This window comes from Labrus mixtus, chromosome 12 (assembly GCF_963584025.1).
Source record: "Labrus mixtus chromosome 12, fLabMix1.1, whole genome shotgun sequence".
In the NCBI taxonomy this organism is placed as follows: Eukaryota; Metazoa; Chordata; class Actinopteri; order Labriformes; family Labridae; genus Labrus; species Labrus mixtus.
The window spans coordinates 25040988-25063039 of NC_083623.1; the positions used below are offsets into that span (position 1 = coordinate 25040988).

The 22052-nt window shown below is 42.9% G+C and overlaps 1 protein-coding gene across 1 annotated transcript in view; it reads left to right on the plus strand.

Annotated features, from left to right (window-relative positions):
* Nucleotides 1-13670: 13670 nt before the first annotated feature.
* LOC132984495 (heparan sulfate glucosamine 3-O-sulfotransferase 5) overlaps nt 13671-22052 on the plus strand; it is a 76807-nt gene continuing 68425 nt past the window's right edge. Inside the window, exon 1 of the mRNA XM_061051380.1 lies at nt 13671-14163. The gene's annotated coding sequence lies outside the window, so the exon portion shown is untranslated. The remainder of the gene's footprint in view (nt 14164-22052) is intronic.

Below are 22052 nucleotides of genomic sequence, written 5' to 3' on the forward strand. Positions count from 1 at the left end.
AATAGCAGATAGGGGAGGGGAAGAAGAAAAAAAATCACTGCAACAATCTTAAAAAGAAAAAAGCCGACCCATTCATGCATGTTATTAAAGCCATTGAGCTGAAATCCCCCCGTTGAAAGACACGGGATATGGAAGATGGGATATTGGCAACCCAGAATCACCAAAGCCGTAACTTATTAGCGTGTGTTTGACATCCATAAATCAAAGTGACACCCTGCTTAAAAACCGTACTTGTGATTTAAAGCAAATTTCCCTCCATGCCAAGCTTGTCTTTCATCACTCTTATTTCACCAGAGCATAAAAGTTCTGCTTTCCTCTTTGCTGCATCACAATCATTTTTAGTCACGAGTGTGAATCACAGTTTCTCTGGTTTCCATGTATGCCACATTTAGAGACTCACTGGTTGTAATGACTTCAGTGACGTCCAATCAGGACGGTGCAGTGTGCAGCACCTGGTTCTAATAGAAAACAAAAAGTGGAGAAACAAAGGGTCATAAGTGTCATTAAAGTTGAGGCTTGTTGTCAGATAGGAACGAAGAGGCAGACACAGATGCAATCCGAATGTTTGAGGGAGATTTAGGGACCCGGGCCTGGATCGGAGTACGCTGGACCCCAAAAAAGGTTCTTTTGATCAGTGTGAACACATATGTATCGTACTCGTGTACTGTGACCAGGTCTTCTTGAAGAGATGGCCTCAGAGAACAATTCATGTGTTCTGTCACACTGAACCACAAGCTAAAACAGACTCAAACAGAAGGCAGATTCAAAGTCTGTTTAATGGAGAAAAAAAGTCGGTACACAAAATCCAAAAATCCAAACCAAGATGTCCAAAGTGGAAAGGCTAAAGGTTAAGTCAGAAACTGGAAACAGGTCAGATCAGGGCTATCAGAAATACACCTCGAAAGAATGCGGCAAAGCTGATACTAAGGTACAAGACGAAATGGTGCAGAAGGGCGGAAACACAGAGAATACTGAAGGGAGACAAACAGACACAGGTGAGACACATCAGGTAATCACTTGAGTGGGAGACACTGGGGGAAGGGCAGGAAGGATCCTGAAACGAGAGACAGAGTAAGTAACCAAAATCAAACAGTAAACAAGACACATGAGGACAACAAAATAAAATGCACTAACTAGTCTGAAGCTGTGACATGTACTCTACAGTGGCGTAGGCAGAAATGGATTTCTGGGTAGGCCCCTCAGAAAATATAGGGAGGCACAATTTTCATAGGTGTGCTCAAAGTCGTACAAACAGCACCCCATACTGTTACAAACAGTTACAGTTAAAACCTATGCAAGTAACTATTTGTGTGATTATTTAGAATTCAACAGTTTTCCTCACTGAACAGTTCAGCACCACGGACAGCACCAGGCCTGACGCCAGGATTACATATTCCAAGAGGCCATTTTGTCTTTTAGGAATTAATTTAGCCTACCTGCACATTAGCCCAGGGATGGGGTGATTAGGAGTGCTGAAGGTGCTACAGCACATCCTAAAATGCAAAGCCCAGCCCCTCTCTTTTAAATAAAAAACTCCTCTCCATAAGACCTCCCAGCACCATCGCTCAGGCTGCATCTCTTTTTGAATGTCCAAGAAAAGAGCATGCCTGTGAGCTCCAGTCGTGAAAGTAGTTAGAGAGTTTAGTGTCTCAAAAAATGAACGAAGTGTCCAGACATGGAGGCTGCAGCAGAGAAAACCAGATTAAGCCTATGAGAGTTGCAGTGCACGTACGCATATGGCCCTGAGAAACGTTTGTTTTAGAATGAGATGCACCCCACCAAGGTTTCCAGACCCGTCAAAACACAGTGCAACACATAAAAGAGGGTCCAGTCCCAGCGGCTCCAGCAGCTGAAGAATCTTCTCTGATATTCTTTTAGAAGTCAGGTCGGCGGTGTTCAGAAATACAATTGCCCTTTCTTTAATAACTCCAGCATGAAAGCAGTGAATGCAGACAGTGACAAGTTTGCGTTTAGATTCATCTTTGTATTCATCAGCCAGGACAGCGTTAATATGTTGAGGATTATTTGTGCAATTCATTCTGCATTGGCCTTCACGTGTTCCCTCCTCCTTTGTGTTTTTGGTTGTCTCTCTCTGTTTGTCTCTCATCAAGTCATCAGCCTGCAGTGCATGGCCCCTCTCAATCTCCAAACTAAGGCTGGAAACACACGAGACGATTTGAGGTCTTTTTAACGGTTGGTTCTGTATGGCCTGATTCGAGACAGCAACAGATTATTTGTCCAATTAATCCTTACATGTGTTGTGCCAATTCAATTATTTTTGCAGCTTCCGGTGGAGTTAATCAATTTTTTTATTTGTATAGATTCAACTCATAACAAGTGTTATCTCGAGACACTTTACAAAAAGCAGGTAAAGACCTTACTCTTTGTTTAAGAGAGTCAGAGACTCCCCGATCTAGAATCGTAAATATGAAACATGTTTGACAAATTGAAGGGACACTGATTAATAAAAGGGCGGACACAAGCAGCAACCACAGGTGTTCTAAAATGAAGCTGAGGCAGAAGTGCAAAATCCTGCAGTACCCTGAGTGTCCACTTGAGGCTGGCTCCAGGAACACCTGAAGTCACATGCACACCCTTAAAGAGAATCCAGTTTTTGCATCAGAGATTAACTTGTTTACAGCCTGGTAAAAAAACGATATAGGTCTGATGAGCTCATGTCTCGATGGGAACACATTGTACCGGGGGTACTCATCCATTTTGATTTTATGAACGATACGCGTTATCCATAGTTAGGCGCGTAGCTGACCTGATTCACAAGCTGGCACGATTTGACAGTTTGTCAAGAGGTTTAAAACCCGCCTCAACTCCAGCTCTCAGTCTGTCGTTAGGTTGACTGAAAGTTAGGATGAAACAGGATTTCCCGCATGGAGACCGCCATCGATGGGACTCCAAAGCCCCCTGCAGGAACATATGGATGACATCACTCAGGCTTCATCCATTAATATTTACAGTCTATTGAGCTTACTTGTATTGCAGCTTTACGTCAGCAGCTGGTGATGATGCTAGTGTTTTTGTCCTTGAGCCCGACTCAGTCTACATTCTGACTGAACATGCAGAAGGAGCAGTAACTGCCTGGACAAGTTGCGTCCTCGCTTTTCCTAACTTAATCAAGTTGGATACACACTGTAGATTTATGATCCAGTTTCCCTCTCCTGTTGGATACATTTTCTTTGTGTAACCATAAAGCACAGTTAAAATCACACGCTTGTCACACAGTAGAATAATCAGCACATCCTCGCTCTCAGCTCATAAAACACAGCAGCTTGCTCGGCCGCCAGATGCTTCAAATCAAGAACTCCTCTGACACCAGTGTTACACTTGCAGAGTTCTGCTGTCAGGTTGGCAACAATAAATAAGCAACAACATCTAGTAAGACTTTAAAAAATAAAATCCAACTGCAGAGAAATGTTTAATTTTTTTTACAAGTTTTTTTTAACATGAAATTATAATAAACACAATCACAGTTGAAAGTGGAGGCAACAAAATGACTAAGAAAGTGTTTAGCAAAAAAATCAAGGATTGGGTTTAAATTAACTCAAATGTGTCATGAATGAGGAAAAAAGCATGGTACTGGAACCAGCAGCAGAGAAAGAAGAGATGTATTTAAACAAAAAACTCTTTCAAAGGTCCAAACAAAGTTCAACGAAATCCAACAAAAAAGCCACAAGGAGAAAAAAACAGGAGTCACGAGGAAACACTGGGAACACTGGGAAGTAAGACGTATTGACACAGGGCGGCTGTTGTTCAGTTGGTAGAGTTGGTCGTCTCTCAGCTGGAAGGTCGAGGGTTCAATCCCCAGCTCCTGCAGCTACATGTCTGATGTTTCCTTGACACTTAACCCCAAGTTGCTCCTGCTGCTTCGACAGTGGTGTATGAATGTGTATAAATGGATTAGTTAATACTGATGATCTCTTTACACAGCAGTCTCTACCATCAGAGTGTGAATGTGTAGGTGTGACCTGCAGTGTAAAAGAGCTTTGAGTAGTCAGAAGACTAGAAAAGAACTAAACAAGCTCAAGTCCATTTACTATTTGAACTGACAACAAGCGGGAACAAAAATACAAAAATAGATAGATAAGTAGATAGTTTATTGATCCCGAGGGAAATTCAAAGCATGCAGTAGCCACTTACATTTGTTACAGCCAACAGACACCCCCATATTTATAGATATTAACCCGAACAAAGATTTAAGGAATCCCCTACAGAGATTACAATTAAAAATTAGACCTGTACCAATAAAATGTACATAAACCGTGCAGGAATGAGAATAGAAACCTAATGTACAATTTAACAAAACCTTTGTATAATTTGAAAATCCATAGTGATGCAGACCAGGCTAGCAGCTCCCTTTTCAACACCTTTTCTCTCTCATTAGCTCTAAATCATACATTTAAAGAAAGGAGGTGCACAGCGCGACTGCCTGGACTATTTACAACTTTCACTGCCAGGAGAGGGCCTCTCTGGAGATCAGCATGATAGGTCTTTAAGCAAATTTCAGAGCCACCGTATGAGGATGAGAATAATATCAAAGTATATATTGATTATATATTAAAAACAGTAACCCTAATCTCAGACCCTGAATCAAACACTTGCAGCCCAGATTCCCTCCAGTCAGGTTCCTTCCTCTCTACACGTTCCCCGATGATCCTCTGACCTGGTTTGACTCACAGACACACTCTGCGCTCCTTACTGTTCCCTCCCGCAGATGGATTTGCTGCACAGCCATCTTTCTTTTCTCCCGGATCTGAGCTGCTGTACTCCATTAAATTCCCCCCCCTCCTCCTCTTCCTCCTCCTCAGCCCTTAAATAACCTTTTTTTTGTCTGTGTGGTGGCTTTAAGTGCTGAAATACTGATCAGGAATAAAAAAGTGTTGTCTAAAGGAAGCAGTACATATCAAACATTACATGCAACAGATCGGGATAGCGGTGCTGATTTTACTCCCCTTTTATAACAGTACAAGGCTTTAGGCTGCATCCCATCATTCAGACAAAAAACAAACCATTTCCAGATTTGGTCCGCACCCTCTTGTTCCCAACCCAAGTCCCTGCAGACTTAGCTACTGCCGCCCCCGACAAGAAAACAAGGTCCAAGTAATAAAAAATTCACCCCACTTACATAAAATAAACTAAGAACAGATTAACAAAGGGAACGTGGTTGGACTGTTTGGAAACTGAGGAGGACTGGGTTCCCCCAGCGTTGCAGAGACGTCATCATCCTGCTCTCAATAGTGTGGAAGACCTCTACAAGCCTTTAATTGGCGGGAGCAGGAAATTGATGGGCCAATCAGCTCCTGGGGTTGGCACACCTACTTAGATACATACACAACAGGTAGCTTGTATTGCAGACAGTTAGTGGATAGATTAAGATAAACAATTACATTTGTATTTTTTAAAATAAATAACTCCTGTACCATCTTCTCTACAATAACAACAACAAATTATTTTGTATAATTTCCCTCATAAAGGAAAGATGATGCATTACATGCCTCAGGAAAACAGATCGCCTCACAGCTCAGTCAGCGACGTTTCCTCTCAGCGTCTCTGTTTGGACCGAAGTCTTGAGGCAATTAGCAGTCAGGTCCAGGCGGCGTGAGAGGAATGGCTCACAGAGGATAATGACAGATTTCTTCATCCTCTCAGCAAACAGGCCATGGCCCCCCGTGCCCACCCGTCCCCCCTCCCTCAATCTCTGAGATCCACCTGTACATCAGCCAGGGGGTTCATGAAGCATGACCAGAACAGGGGGCCAGAGGGGTCTGAGGAGGAGCATCAGGATGTACGCAGTGAGCCCTGCTGCTGCTGCACACTGAATGCAAAAACAGCAAAGTGTCTGTATCTCAATATTGTACAAGTACAGGTTCTCTTTCATCTTTGTATTGATTGTGCTACTGTGGACACACGGAGAAGAGTGAAGAGTACAGGTCTTATGAAAGTCATTATGTTGTGAGGATGTGTAATTATTAGCTGAGAAAAGCAGTGTGGTGGTTCATAGGAGATCAATAATCATAAGCACTGACATATGGTTATGTGCAGTATCGATAGTAGAGTCTGAGCCGCGTCTCATTCAAGAATAAATCTGCAAGAGCTCTCTGCAAACATGACTCATCGATTTCACTGTGGCTGTGCTCCTACAGCTGCGGGGATCGTGGAGATGTTCAGAGGGGCCTTCAGGGGTCTTGGAGAAAAAAACCCCAAAAAGATGAAACAGTTTCTGCAGACATGAGATGAGCTTTTTTGAAGTTCATCCCGATCAGATTTTTCCTGTTTTCCCCTCGGGGAGAGCACATTTGTCTTTCTATTTACAGAACAAGATTAAACAGATACTACCAAATGATGCATGAACAACTTAAATCAAGCATCAAAAAAGGGGGGCTTGTTTCAGCGCCTTAGGTAACTTACAGTAATGTCGAGTGCTGTATAAAGGCGGCATCCTATGAAATTGTTTGGAACCTCCTCAGCTGATCAAAAAATCTTTAGTATTTCAGATCTGTAAGCTGCTTTTATGAATGAAATGTAAAGAAAAACTGTTGTTTATTATGACCTGGACATTTCTTAAAGGGATAGTACAGTATTTTTTAAAGGTCACATATTCTCCTACATCACTTTAAATAAGTCTCAGAGCTCCTCAAAACATGTGTGTGAAGTTTCTTGTTCTAAATCCACTCTGATCCTGTATTTGATCATGTCTATAAACCCCTCTATTTCAGCCCTGCTCACAACAGGCTGTTTCTGTACCTTTAAATATGTAAATGAAATGTGTTTGACCACGCCCCTTTTGTAGGGGAGGTGGCTTGCACTTCACTACCCATGATCATAGAGTGTCACAGCGACGTCTCTGATTGGTAGAGCTTGCTGTTGCCATGGCAATGTTTCCCACCCCTCTGTGCTGTGTGTGAACGGATAGCTTGGCTAGTTAGTTAGCAAACACCAAATGTACTAACAACCTTGTTACGATACAGTGAATGTAATATGTTATATATCCAACAACTCAACCTACAAGATATTACGACACTTGTATAAACAGAATAAACACTATAACAACGACTAAAGATACATTTAAGAAGAAAATGTATCATTCGCAATGGATTGTGGGATGGGTAGTTCCTTGACTCACAGTCCGTACACAGTCTTGTGCCTTTGACTTTTTCTCTGTTTTTTAATGCAGTTTTTGAACTGAATCAAATGTACTATAGTCACGAGTGTTGGGGTAGCTGGTTGTCTTGGTAACATGCAATGGTAACATGGTATTTGCCAATGGAGGATTTGGATGAGGAAATTTATATCAGGAAAAAGAGTCTGAAAAAGTGGGTGGTCACTGTTGAGCTCTAGCTACAGGAGATAGCAGTCAGCTGGGCCCCTTTAAGGAACCTTTGATTCTTAATGCTCCTAAATACCAAACCACTGATGAAATGTAATTAGTAAAGAATGGATCTTTGGCTCGCTCTACATCCTCCAAAGTATTATAATGAAGGGATTGTAAGAGGCCAGCGTTTCGGAGGTGATCAGCATGCTGCTGTCTCCTGGAGGAAGTGACATGGGGCAGGTTGGAGAAAGGGCAGCTCTTCCCACATGATTGAGGTGAGGCCGGGCGGTCACTGGACGTGAATGCCATGTATGAGAGATCAATGGAGTGACAGGATCCAGTGGAGAGGCCCCGGCACGCTGACAGCTCCGCCATGAATATTTACAGCCTCGCCTCTCCTCTGTGTGTGCAGGAGCACAAAACAGACTCTCCTCTCTGACACATGCAGCCTCGCCTGCAGCAGCTGTGTTGTCATCCAGCAGATTTACACACAACAGGCTAGTATATTGTTTTAAGTTCTCGTTTTAATCGTTTCGGTACTCCTAATAAAAACAAACCATTTGAAGCAGTCCATATAAATGGAAAACGAGGAGCTCTCTCGTAAGAAATAGTCCAAATCAGACGGACTGTTGGAGATGTTGGAAAACATCTTCCTTATATCTTGGAGTTGCCCTGCTGTGGTCCCATTTTGGTTACAAATCCACAAGTTACTGGAGACCATCTTTTTAACAGAGATTCTCTAAATTTGAAATTGTTGTACATGTTAGATTCATAAGGACTTGAGTGGAGAAAGAAGGATAAATACAAACACAATCCAGACCATTGATGATGAGATTGGATACTTTATTTTGTAATTTTATTTCCTGATTGAATTAGAAATCATTACTTTTACATGAACAGGACAAAATCACCAGAGATTAGAGGTACCAATGTGTCCACAGGGGGCGCAAGAGTTCCTCAAAGGGGTGAGCTGGGATGTAGCCTAACAAAATATCCTGATTATACATTTGGATGATACAAAACTACTTTAGTTTTTTCAATTAAACCAGCACTCCCCAAGATTCGTTTACTTACTGTAACAGTACCCCACAGTTTTCTTTAAATGCAGGATTATTATCTCCTGAGGGAGAAAAGCTGTTAAGAAGTGGCGTCTGCATCCTGGTGCTTGTTGAAATCTATACCAGCACTTTTTGAGATGTGAAGTGGCCACTTGCAACTTTAAATGAATGGGGGCGAATTTTCAATAGCCAATAGCATCAGGTCACATGCAATGTGTGATGTCCCCGGCTGCACATGCAGTAACGACTGCACATGTGAAAACAGGAAAAAAGTCTCTGCAGAAATTAAAATTAAAACTCTATAGAGGGGCGCTGGTGGCTCAGTAATTAATGCGCGCCTGATGTAAGGAGGCTGTAGTCCTCCAAGCGGGCGGCCCAAGTTTGAATCCAGCCTGTGGCTCCTTTCCTGCATGTCAATCCCTACTCTCTCTCTCCCTCATTTCCAACTCAATCAACTGTCCTATCTCTCCATTAAAGGCACAAAAATCCCAAAAAGTAAATCTTTAAAAATTAAACTCTATAGATATCCAGAGAAACAACCCAGCATGATTTCAGTTTGCTCTCTGCTCAGTCATGCACTAGCTTGTCTTTCAAATTAAGTTTTAACTGGTCACACTGGACAGATAGGTTTTAGAAGTGCATCTTAGGCACCATATTTTATGGTGGTTCTATCATAATCACTGTCTTCTTGATGGTAACAGATAATGTGTTTGGGAGTGAATAACAAATAATGTACTGTTTGTGATGGTTACAAAAGACTCATGGATGATTGTGGGCCTCACAGTATGTGAGAAAATGTTGTGTGCTTCTTTAAACCACTTTTCAGTTCTGTTGTCTGCAGACAATCACACGTACAGTCAGCACACACTGTATATACACACATATACACACACATATATATGTATATATTTATATATATCAGACGCAATTAGCTGACACTTACAGTGAAGCACTTGTGTAATTACACTGTAAGGATCTCAAATTGATATTTTTTTTGTCACACAGGTAGTTTTGTGGAGCACATAACTACCTCACTTCCCTCATGTGAAGAGGCCCTCGTCTGAAATCGAACCACTCATTGGAAATGAGCCTCACTTCTCTGGAGCGTGTACACGCGGGACGAGCCTCTCCACTGGAGACGAGCTATTAACCCATTTCACATAAGAAGCCTCCTTTTCTATTTTGGAGTGATTCTTTTAGCCGCGGAGGTGAGCATGGAGAGCTTCCCCTGTAGAGCCGCTCAGCCAGAGATCAAAGCACACCGACTCGCAACCGGATTAATGGCGCCCCGCTCTCAGGGTGATTACACCGCACACACCCAGGTAGACACACGGCGTGCTCCTCGTGAAGTGGATTTCTTCATCTTGTTGTGAAAGGATTAGCCCCCCCCCCCTTCACTCACCCACCCACACACTGACTGCTAAACAAAACCACATCCGTGTCATCCAGTTCATCTCAACCTTGACAAAGTGTGGCTGGTTTGAGTCGGAGGCGGACGAGGTAGGCATGAGGAGAAAGTGAAAGATGGAACATTCATCAGCCATAATGTGGTGATATATTATCCGGCCGTATTTGGTAATGGCGTGTATTCATAGCGTCATTGGCTCAGTTAAAGTGACAGGAGTTATCCTGCTAAATTATGGCTCTAATCATGATCCCTGCCATCAGTAAAGCTTCACTCTAATATCACTAATGGCTGCTGTGGTAATTGTAGCACATTAAATGTCTGAGGACCCACATGATGTCTTTGGGAAAATTTATGACAATGTTTTGGTTTATGGCTTTTCCTCGCGTACTTGTCCAACTTTAGTCATTTCCATAATTGTGTCTGCCACACTCTGCCTTAATGTGATGCATTAGAGAACGCCACAAACAGACACTGTGTATCTATTTAAAAAAAAAAGCTTAACTGCCTTGTTTCTGGATGAGCCGGCGCCGCTGTAAGCTCGGCAGTCACACATAAAAAGCTGGATCAGGTGAATAATTTATGAATCTCATCCCTCTCTGTGAAAGCATAACACACTCTGAGTCTGATCTGGAAAAAAAAAAAAAAAGAAGAAGAGATCATTCGACAGTAAATTTAAAGCCTGAGTTGTGCATTAGTGACATTTTCTATGTGGAGTTGCATAACCTGCAGAAGATGCCGGCGCTCATCCTGCCGGTGTTCCCCCGGCCGCAGGAAGAGGCCGGCCAAGTTGTCTTACGCATGACGGCTTCAATCTGCCGTGGGATGGTTGAATAATTCAGAGTTCTTACGCAGGACCATCTGGCGAACCCAAAGCAGACGGGTGAGAAGACACCAGAACTCCTTAAATAGCTTTTGTTTCAGTGAGTGTGAGGATGGACACACACACACACACACACACACACACACACACACACACACACACACACACACACACACACACACACACTGAGCTGCTTACCAACTAACTGAAATGTGCTGCGTCAGACTGATGGCTTATTTGGAAGCAGATGAGGAAGCTCAAATTTTGTTGATTTGACATAAAGTCTATTTCACTCCTCGCTCAGGCTGTATATCAGCTGGGATGTCAAATCTCTTCCTGCCTGTCTGTTGCACACACACACACACACCACACACACACACTCGCACACACATGCACACACAAAAGCTTGCACGAACACACTCTCTTTCTCTTACATAAACACAAATATGCATGCACACACACACACAAGCACACTCTTTCACATACAAATGCACATAGACACAATCTCTCTCTCTCTCTCTATCTCTCTCTCTCTCTCTCAAACACACACACACACACAAGCACACTCTTTCACATACAAATGCACATAGACACAATCTCTCTCTCTCTCTCTCAAACACACACACACACAAGCAAGCACGCACACAGACAAATGTTTTGTCGGGTGTTTGAAGCCTAACAGAAACAAAAGACTAATTTACACTATGACTTGTTGACCATTATAAAAAAATTATTAATCGTTATAATCTTTACATCAGAAAAAAATGTTATTATTATCTTCTTTCCAGTATAGATCATCTCTTTAACAATTATCAAAATGTTCTCACTCTCAGCTGGTCAAGTGAGGCAGCTTAGCCAGCAGACTGACCGCTAAATTCCACAAGTTATCTGTCCAATCTGTCTCTGCGTTTACTTTATTCAGTGTGTGTGCTTCCACTGGCTCCGCTGAGTGTCGTCTTAGCTCCGTCAGCCCACAGCTCTTCTGCAGCAGATACACAGGACTTCTATTTTTGCCAGATGCCGGAGCAAGGCGCATCAATCTACCACAGAGAAGATCGAGCAAGACAGGAATTCAGAATAAGGTTTCTATTTGGTATGCTTTGGCGCCCACCGAAGGTTTGTGAGAGCAACTACACTGTCGTAAAGCACACATAGTGCAGTTAACGCTTCCCCCCTCATAGACAACATTTGTTGACAGGAGAGAGAAGTAGAGCTGGGAGAGACGTTATGAGAAGCCAGAGAATCGTGTAGAAGGACAGGACTTTGCACAAATATGACTCTAGCGTCTTCAGCCCGCTGTTTACAAACTGTTAGCATGTGGAGTATGTGGATTTGACTGTTACCATATGTCGTCTTGCTAGTTGAGATAAGTTTAATAGGATACAAACTTAACTTGAATATCAATGAGGAAAGAAACTGTTTTTTTTTAAGATTTATTTTTGTGATTTTTATTGTAGAAATAAGACAGTGGACAGAGCTGGAACCCAGAGAGAGAGAGAGAGAGAGAGAGAGAGAGAGAGAGAGGGGAACAACAAGCAGGAAAGAAGCCACAGGTCGGCCTGCTCGCCTGGTGGACCACAGCCTCTGTACATGGGGTGTGCGCACCAACCACTAGGCCACCGGCACTCCAAGAGACCACTTTTTGGCATAAGATGGATGTATTTATTTATTTGTATCAAACCTGAGACATTACTTGGGTTAGATAACGCTCCGCAGCCGCTAAAGATGCTAAACATGAGACGATGATGACAGCGATAACAAAACAGTTACATCACAGTCTGTTCTGAATAATATCTGCAGGGATGTACACTCTGCTGTTAGCCGTGAGACAGATCATAATACCATACTTGCTGGGGAATAGCGTAACCACTTTGTAACTGTCCAACAGCAACAAACCGCCAGCCTACTGTTTTGTGAAGCTCTCAACAAAGTGTAAAAACCTGTCCAATCTTCACTCTAGTCCAGCCTCCTCCTTGGTCACTCTCTCTTTTTCTCCTCTTAGCTTCATCAGCGTTCTCTTCCTCTCAGCCTCAGCCGTTGTATCAAACAGTACAGAGACGTCTGCCATAAAGCTGTACGCACTCTGACGAGATGACTTCAGCCCGCTGCCAAAGTTACATAGTGCAGTAAACAGGCGATCGGTCATTGGAGTGATGCTGTTATATCTTTTGAACGTTATTGTACTGTAAGATCGACTGTTGAGACGACTATTTAGGTGGAAAAGTTACATATCGCAAGCTGCTTTAAAGCTACTATTAGGAAAATCTATTTGTGTGGATTTTGGCGCCCCCTGTGGACTAATCTATACACCTTATTTCTTTGCAGTTATTGTCTTGTACTTGAGCAGTATAGTGTTGTCTGACGATTACTCTTACCCTTCCACTTTTTCACTTACGTTTACATTTTGAGTGGACTATCTGGACCAATAAGGAACCACCAGTCTGCACGCTCTTTCTGCATGATGTGGTGACAGGAATTGAAAATAAGTTTATAGAATGTTTTGTTTTCTGCTTTGGTCACATGCAGGCATCAGAATTGTTAAAAATGTTGGTTTCACAGATGAACATCCAGTGATGGTTGGATCAAACTATCAACCCCCTGCCTGACTTCAATGACACTTTAAAATGATAATCCATCATCTGGGAAATGACTCCAGAAGGGCTACTTATTATACCTATAGCTTCATGTTTGGAAGTATGTTACCTCTATTTCTGGTTTTAGGACAGCAAAACAAATTCCTGTCAGAGACAATCTTGTGTTTTATCGTGGTCTTCCCTCTGATTGTGATTGTCTCCTCATGCAGTAAAAAATGAAACAAACAACGACATGAATCATTAAGCTATGCAAACAGGCATTTATAGAAAGGGCTAAGACTCCCACTGAGACACAAAATGTCTGTATGGAAACATGTAGGGCCTGTACGTTTCCATATCAGGCAGCCCGATCTGTCCCTTTAAAATCACCTGCAGCCCCTGAATCCTAAAATAAATCGTTACATATCTGCAGAAATCTGAGGACTATAACTCTGACAGAAAGTTTTTAACACTCGCACTGAGCTGAGCATCTTTGCGCATCCGTCCTCCTCCTCCTCCTCCTCCTCCTCCTTCAGGAACACGCCCCGGCTCTCCCCGTGCAGCCTCCTCCACTCAGCAGCACCACAGCGAGATCCACGCGTCCACACCGCCACACACTGTTCCGCGGGGTGCTGGAGGAGGGCGCTCCGGTTTCAGGTGGACTTCAGAGCGGCTTCCTATTTACCTCAACAGTCCCGCGAAAGAGAAAAGGTACCGACCTCATCCGGCGGGACGCCTTGTGAGTCTTGAGTCTGCTTCCTCTTTTTTTTTTGCGCACCTGGCTATCGGAGCTGAACATCCGAGCTGAAGGGGGGGACTCTTCACTTCTCCACCTGCTGTGTTAAACCAGAGCGCACACACACTCACGCCTCCGGGGGGAGATGCGGAGAGGCTCTCTGATCCCCGCTTCATCCCGGCTGCTCCTCCTGAGTGTCCGGATGGAAGGGTAGCCACCGTGTCCGGAGGTGGAAGCCGAACAGGTAAACAAAAACCCCGCTCTACTCTTTTGCAAGTTGTGATGTTCAAGTTGTCTACGAATGAGCAAAACAGTGTATGAATTAGTGCAGAAGGCGATGCATGCTCTAGTTTTCCAGTGAAGCCCTTTATTGTGACCTTATGGCACTTGGTGCAGAGATTGTAAATTCTGCATCTATCTATCTCTGCAGCCGTTTTGAGTTTTGCTTTTATTCTTAGTTTTTAACATGAATGATCCCCTAGCAGTTCAAACTTGAGATCCCCCCCCTCCCAACCCCTGCAGGATCGCTCTCCTGGTGCTGCAGCTCAATGATCAAACACCAAGTACCACCAAGACAAAAAAAAATCTTTGCAAGTGCATGCCTGAGTAGAGAGCAAAGTGAAATCATGCAGAGTTGTTTCTCTGGATCATGCACTTCCCTCCAGAGTTTAGCTTGGATTTCTGCAGAGCCTTTCCCCCCTGTTTTCACACTTTTTATGGGTGCAGTAACTCAGCTTTAGACTGCCTTTTTGGTGTCTTCATAGATGGGGAGGATTATTTCAGTGGTCCTTTAACACATCGAGTGGATCAACATGTCATACTTTCTTCCCAGTGTTTGTGCCGGTGCACCAATCCGTCTTGTCTCAGACGACAGGTGATATTTCCAGAGCTTCCGCCTGTCATCATTATTCTGCATTAACTTCCTAATAGGGCTTTTGTTATTGGTTAAGTGCCTAAAGCTCTGTGGCAGCCCGGGAGAATGAAGATTAAAAGTGCCGACGAGATGACACCGGGTGTGTTTGATATTACAGTCCTCTGGTTTGATGTCGGCAGCATCATACTGTGCTGCTTCAAGCTCCTCCAGAGACCGGGTTATCCAAGTTATGCACTCCAACATCTTTTAGGCTTGAACATGCTTCAGTGGCATCGGACTTCACACAGAATCAAGCAGGAATTAAGGCTTCAAAGCTGTTTCTATCACCTAAGTCAAGTACTTTAGGTTTCCTAAGGATAAACAAAACTCTGTTAGAGAGACAGCAGATTATAGGAGGATCAGGCAAGCAGTTGCTTTTTGATAAAATAGGATTGTTAATCATCGTAATCCAGAAAACCATGAGGATATCTCAGTGTTTGATGAGGAGTGTTACTAGGATAGTAAAGTGTTTCACTTTTATCTCCAATTACTCAGAAGTCTGCAGTACGAGGCTTCAATATTGCATGATGGTGTAAAAATAACATGAGTGGAACATCAGTCAAGCGATATTTCACACTTCACTAATCCGGTGAAAACTCGAGAAAAGTTACTTGAGGACACTCATTGTCAATTATGGTTGATGTAAAACTCATCTCTAAATACTCTTTTACACTCCTTCTGGTTAAAGATACCCACAACTTTATCGTACTACAAAATGTGAAATGTTATCAAAACAGACAGCTACATAACATGTTTGCAGTATTAATGCAGTGATTTCCAAATTGGGGTTGTAGGACCCCTAGGGAGGGCTGAGTTATGACAAGGGGAGCCCGGCAAGGCTTAACAAAAACAATGCACACTATTTTTTTCTGCCAGCAAAGCAAATGTTGTTGAAAGACTTCCAGGTAAATGTCAGGCTGAAAAATAATCTACACCAGACGTGACATATTTTGAAGCATCATCAGTATCACTTTTAATTGCTTCTTCTTTGAAAGTGGCTTGTTGATTTTTGTTGTCACACATTTAACTGCTTTTATTTTCTATCTACAAACAGTTTGAGGTCCATTCTGAAAATGTAGGAGTATGTTAAAGAGCCTGACTGAAGGTGTGTTCAGTGCAAGCAGCAACCTTCGGTGTTGAAAAAAAGAAGTGCAAAATCCTGCAGTTCCTGGAGTGTCCACTTGAGGGTGGCTGCAGAAGCATTTGATGTCACATACACACCCATTAAAAAAAACAGTTTTTACAGCAGAGATTAACATGTTTACAGCCTGGTTCAAAAAACTGAATCAGTCTGATTAGCTCATGTTTCGATCGCATAACTCATCTGTTTTGATTTGATGAAGGATAAGAGATATTCACAATAAAATGCTTAGCTGCCATGATGGACACCTGGACGCAATGTAACGATTTGTCAATGGGTTTAAAACCCGCCTCAGCTCCAGCTGTCAGCCTGTGCATGATGTTGCAGCTCAAAAAACTCCTTATTTATCTGATACTGGTGTCAGTAAAAGCCTCTGACTGAACCAATTTGTTTCAGCTGCTGTCTCTTTAAGACCCCACTTTTTTCTGATTGGTCAGCTCTCTGGAAGCCTTCCGGATGGGCAGAAGGCTGCAGGGCTGCCAGAGGGGGGCTGCTCTCCAGTGCTGGGAGAATAGAGTCCATCTAAGAGGTTTTACCGGCTTACATAGAGGTTTGAAGCCGTCTGCTGAAATTCTTGGTTTTATATCGGGGAACTATTGCATGATTTAGAGAACAAGCCGTTTAGCGCCCTCTGCAGATTTATCCTGGGATTACTCCAACAAATGTTTACCTCATGATCTGAAACTGTTGCCCACGTTTAGTTTGAGCATCCTGCATTGTAACACTGTGAGTTTTAAAGCGAGTCAGTAGCTTTTCCTTCAAAAATAAAATATAGACTTCAATCATCACTTCTGGGCCTCCGTACATGTGTGGTGAGACTCTGACAAGAGTTTCATGTTAAGGTTAACTCAGGACATTTCTGTGCGGGGAGCTGGTGTGTTTCCTCCAGCCAATGACAGCACAGGTGAGTTTAGGAGTGGATACAATTTAGCGATTGGACATGAGTCAAACTGGCAAATATGATGGACGCGGACGTAGCGGCAAAGAAGAGGAAATACAATTATAGTGAGGGAACACCAAGCAATTAAAGCTTGTTTCAAAATGAGCCTGAACCTTGCAGGGTTAGCTTACACCTGTGGACGCAGAGTCTGCTTAATGTCTTTTGGACACACAGGTGAGAAAAACTGGCGGTTAGCTTGTGCTAACGTGAGGTAGCTTTCAGTGGAGGTACAAGCAGTAAACGTACACACTACATCCTGCAGTGAGTGTGAGCTTCAGAGGGGGAGGAGCCAAAGAGGAGGGGCAACAGTTTGAATCTTGTGTTTACAAGCTGCAAAGAACATTTCTTCTGACTCCTCCTTTAAGGTTTGAAAGATGGGATTCTGTATCTGACAGTATCTTCATGTTTTTAACATTTAAACACAAGAATCTTCAAATACCCTTAATACAAATCTTACTGATTCGGTCTTATAATTTAATTTAAACACTGTTTCTAGCTTGAAATCCTGTCCCTCTGGCTTCTCAAACAAATTACTGGAGTCATGACATCAATGACTTGAGTAGTAAAAAATGCGGAGTTTTTTCAAAGGATTCTTACAATGTGTATTCAGTCCTTTGGAAAGCTTTCACCTCGGCCGTAAGGCAACTTTCACACGACCCCATAATGCTTGGCGTTACCTGGTGGGGCTCTCATCAGAGGATTTCAATCAGAGGAAAACAGAAGACGTGTAGCCGAAGGTGTAATCTGAGCTCCCAGAGGTCGTGATGGCACACAGTTAGCAGCAGCCGGGACAGCATATCGCCCTAATGGCTCCTGTGGGCAGGGCGGCAGAGGACATTGAGGAAGAGCCTGAACATGCTCGCCGATGACCTTCTCTGGGTAACAAATGAAGCGCAGAGCAAAAAAAAAAAAACAAGCGAGGCTGCCAACTCCAGTAAAACAGTGAGGGGGGAAAAGAGAGCAGGAGAGAGTTAGTCTATCAGTCTTGATTTTACAGCTGCCTTTCCAGTGCATCAATCCGGCCGCTCCTTCACGCCGAGCACGTTATGACATTTCACTCACGTTCGCCTTTGCTGAGGCGCTAATTGAATCCATCCAATATTCAGGCGAAGACCTACCTACTGTACCAACACGACCTTGGTTACCACTTCCTGATAACTTCCCGAGAGAAAGACATTCCAGTGGACGTGAGGCCGAGCGGTGTGATGCTGTGTCATCAATCCAGGTTCAAGATGGCCGAACCTGCTTTGCCAGTTTGCGTTAAAGGAAGAATATGCAGCTTTTTGATCCAGCAGATGTTGCCCCTTGAGCACCAGCATGAAACCAAAACAACTCACGCTGCATTGTTGTGTTAGCATGCTAATGCTAGTGATCTTTAGCTTCACACTGCATGTAAATTTACCTGAAATGAGCGTGATCTAGAAACACAGTTAAGCAGTGAGTACAGTATGTTATTCTTCTTTTCTCTAGTCCCTCAATTAAACAACTTTTATACGCGAGGGGAGGAGTCAGCCGGCCGTCCTGGTGATGTAAACAAAGTGTAGCTATGGCTCGGAAAACTATTCTGCCTTTAATGTGTTTGTATGACTTGTGATTATTGGTGGCACGGTGAGGCAGACAGAGAAGAGGAAGCGGTGTGGGATTGAAATCTGAGGATTGGTGCAGAAATCCGTCAGTCCTCCACGCTGACAACCTTATCCCAGTCATCTTCTCTCGGGGTGGTGATATACAGCGAAGGTGACCGCGATCATTATTCACAGACCGCTCTCCTTCGTCTTTTTCCTTGGCATGCCATCCTCCTGGGTCTGATCAAGTGAGTTCTATTATCCCGCGGTAATGATTTGTGGAGGTCTGTGGCGCTGTAGCATCTGAAGGACAGCGTATTGTGGAGCCTTCCAAAACAATATCATAACCCACATCCATTAGCCATATGGGTTCCACTCCCCAGATTTGCTTGATGCAATTTCCCGTGTCCTCCCACAGCGCAGCCACAGAGCAAGGCCCGGGATTCATTTAATTACAAGATTTTTTTTTTTTTGGTTCCTCTGGTTTCTACACCTTCCTGCACAGTTTGTTTCCATTTAATATCCACCCTGTGCTAAGAACGAAGGCTGCAAAGAGACTATATTTATAAAACAGATCATTTGGACTATCACATTTTATCTTTAGCTAAATGAAAGAGGGAAGAAGCCTGTAGATATTTCCTTTCTTAGGCTTTTTTCCCAACACAATGGTACCATATTCCACATTGACATTGTCATAAATCAGAGAAAAGAAGCAAATGTTGACATTGAAGAAGCTCATTTTCATTATGACCACTCTACATGATCAATGAATCTACTTACTGAGGATACAATTTTATTGTTGCACAAAACAGCAATACAACAAATTGAGATTTCTAGATTTCAGGTTATTGACTCTGAGCGTAGAAACATTAGTCCTTTGCACCAAATAAAATTAGCCTTAAGTAATTTGTGTGCTCCACTACAGTACTTTCTTTGGATCCCGTCTGGGAGAGGGAGTACTCTGAATTTTATTTTGACAGTCTAACTCCCAACTTTCACATACTCTGTGTTTGCCACAGCGAGCGCCCTGCCCCACTGGAACTGTTTCTGGAATGTGAGCGCAGCCATGATTAGCTAAATCGTGCAAACAACATGTTGCTTTGTCTTTGTCATGTCTTTGTCATGTTGCTTTGAGGATGATTTGTTGTTCACTTGGTGACTGCTTTGGCGTTATGTTGATAAAGTGATGAAAAAAAAATGAAATAGAAATGATAGAAATTGTGTTTTAATTTGAAATTGAATTGAACTGAATCATGCAAACGCTCCTGAGCGCACAGCCAGCTCTTTTCTGCCTGGAAGAAATGTTAGGTGGACACGGGCTCTAAGATTACAAATCAACGACATGAACTCAACTCAGTGAGACGTGTTTGCTTCAAATAGTTGGTAAAGTAAACATGATGTTATCCTGCACATGAATTTCCCTTCTTTAGTGTCAGTGAGCGCTGACATGTCATAGCTACATATTGTGGTGAGGTCAGACATATATACCTGCTCGCCTTCAGTGCATTGTGTATTTTTTTTTCTTTGGTGCAAACAATAAAAAGCACTATCTCCCCCTCTGCAGTGCTTGCATTTTAAAGCCTTTGATTGACGTCGTGCTGGTGTTTTGCATGGATCCATATTTATGACCGCTGCTGTGTAATTGACTTCTGAACACATAAATAATGGCCGCTGTTATGGCTTTCTTTAACACCCACTCCCACACCACCACTTTGGCTGTATCCCTCTGTAACTGTCCGTTCTCTCCTCTGCCTCCCCTCCACCTCCGATCACAGCAGCTACAGCCGGACAAAGAGCAATAAGACTGAAACAAGGAGCTTACAGTTGTAGTCCTGGTGGATGAGGAGTCTGAACAAACATCATGGTGAAGATGGTTTATGGGCCTGTGATGCTCAGTGGTTCATAGGCAGCGGCAACACATCCAGGGTGAGGGGTTACATCCCAATGGGGGGCGCTCATGCTTACTATGTTAGATCTTAGGGTGTTACAAAGGGCTTTTGTTCAGTTTGCACTTTTATCTGACTGAGGAAACGTCAGATCTGATATTTACTGATTCCCCCCCCCCCCTGTTTTGTTTGTTTTAAGTGAAGGAAGGTCTTTAAATTGAGACTTCAGACATGAATCTTCTTATTGTGTCTAAGTTGCCTGTCTGCTGTGTTTAACATATTTTAGAGTTTACAGTATAATACGTCCCCATGTCGAACGTTGGCTACATGCTGTAACCAAGACGTGAAGGGACTATAATATCAAGTACATTAAACTTAAAGGTGATGGTGTTTCAGAGAAAATCACACATTTTTTATTCTGCATGATTCTTGTCAGACAAAGTGTTTTGAACACAATCTTGATCCGAACACGATTTTGTCCCAGATGATTAATGAGTGAGAGCGTTCGAGTGTGTGCTATTTCTTTTAACACGAGTGAGACTTCTCAGGATGTTGCTGCCGACTAAATCCAAATTCATGGCAATTTATTTCTCAATTAGGTGAACAGGACCGTTAAACGTGTGCTCTGCTAAAATTAAACAAGTGCACACAAAATATGTACATTTTATAACTCAATTATTTTGTGCCTTACTTTTGGGGGTGGCTGGAGGTTGCTTTGGAGAGGTTGCTCGCCACCCCAAATGTATGGTTGGGGAAACACTGCTGTGTATCCTGAACTGGTACGTTATATTGAAACTCTTTCATATCTGCAGTCATGTCCGTCATGTCAGGTATAAAAACAGTACAGACGTCTAATTCATATTTCTGTCCACAGTTACTTTCTCTGTTTGCTTGTTTTTCCAAACTCTGCAGTCCTCTCTGTCTGTGCGAGCTTTTTCATACAGCTCACTGTGTTGACAAAAAGAAAAAAAAACGGGAGTGTCTGTCTGCTCCATCTGTGCAGACAGACACACAGAGATACAGTCAGATCTCTTTTTTTTTCCCTCCAAACTTTGGCTTCTGTTGAATCACAGCTCAATACTTTCTCACTCCGCATTAGCCCCACTGCTGCTGCTGCTGAAACTCAGCCATAAAAAACGACTTACCACTCGAGCTGTATTGACATGCGCAGACATAACACACTGCCGTAGTCAATGCAAAAATCATTTCTAATTATGTTTCAGGCAAAGAGCTGATTTACTCCGAGTCATTTCAGCAGAGCGATGGCATCTCTGCCTCTCCCAATGAGAGGATGGTTCATCGCATCTTTAAGAAAGTTGTCTCCCGTGGGGCAACTTTAAAGTGGTTGTTTTATTTTTTTACTTGAAATGTTTTTTTCTCAGCTGAAATACCAGCCAAAGAACAAGATACTAAGAGGTCATATTTTCCAACTTTAATGCAGCATACTAACTGAAAGATTTAGCAAGAGGAACAGTTTTGTTGGAGGAATGAACATGACTTCAAATGTGGGTTATTAAAAGACTGTTTCAGGATTTTGGGAGCAGATTTGTCCCAGCAGAGCACCCTTACTCCCATCTGAAGCCGGCGTTGGCCACACATCGCTCTGCACATGGGTTTTTTTTTTTTTTTTTTTTCTCTGTGGCTTTGTCTTCATGTAGCACCAGTGATCCGGGGCGTGATACTTAATT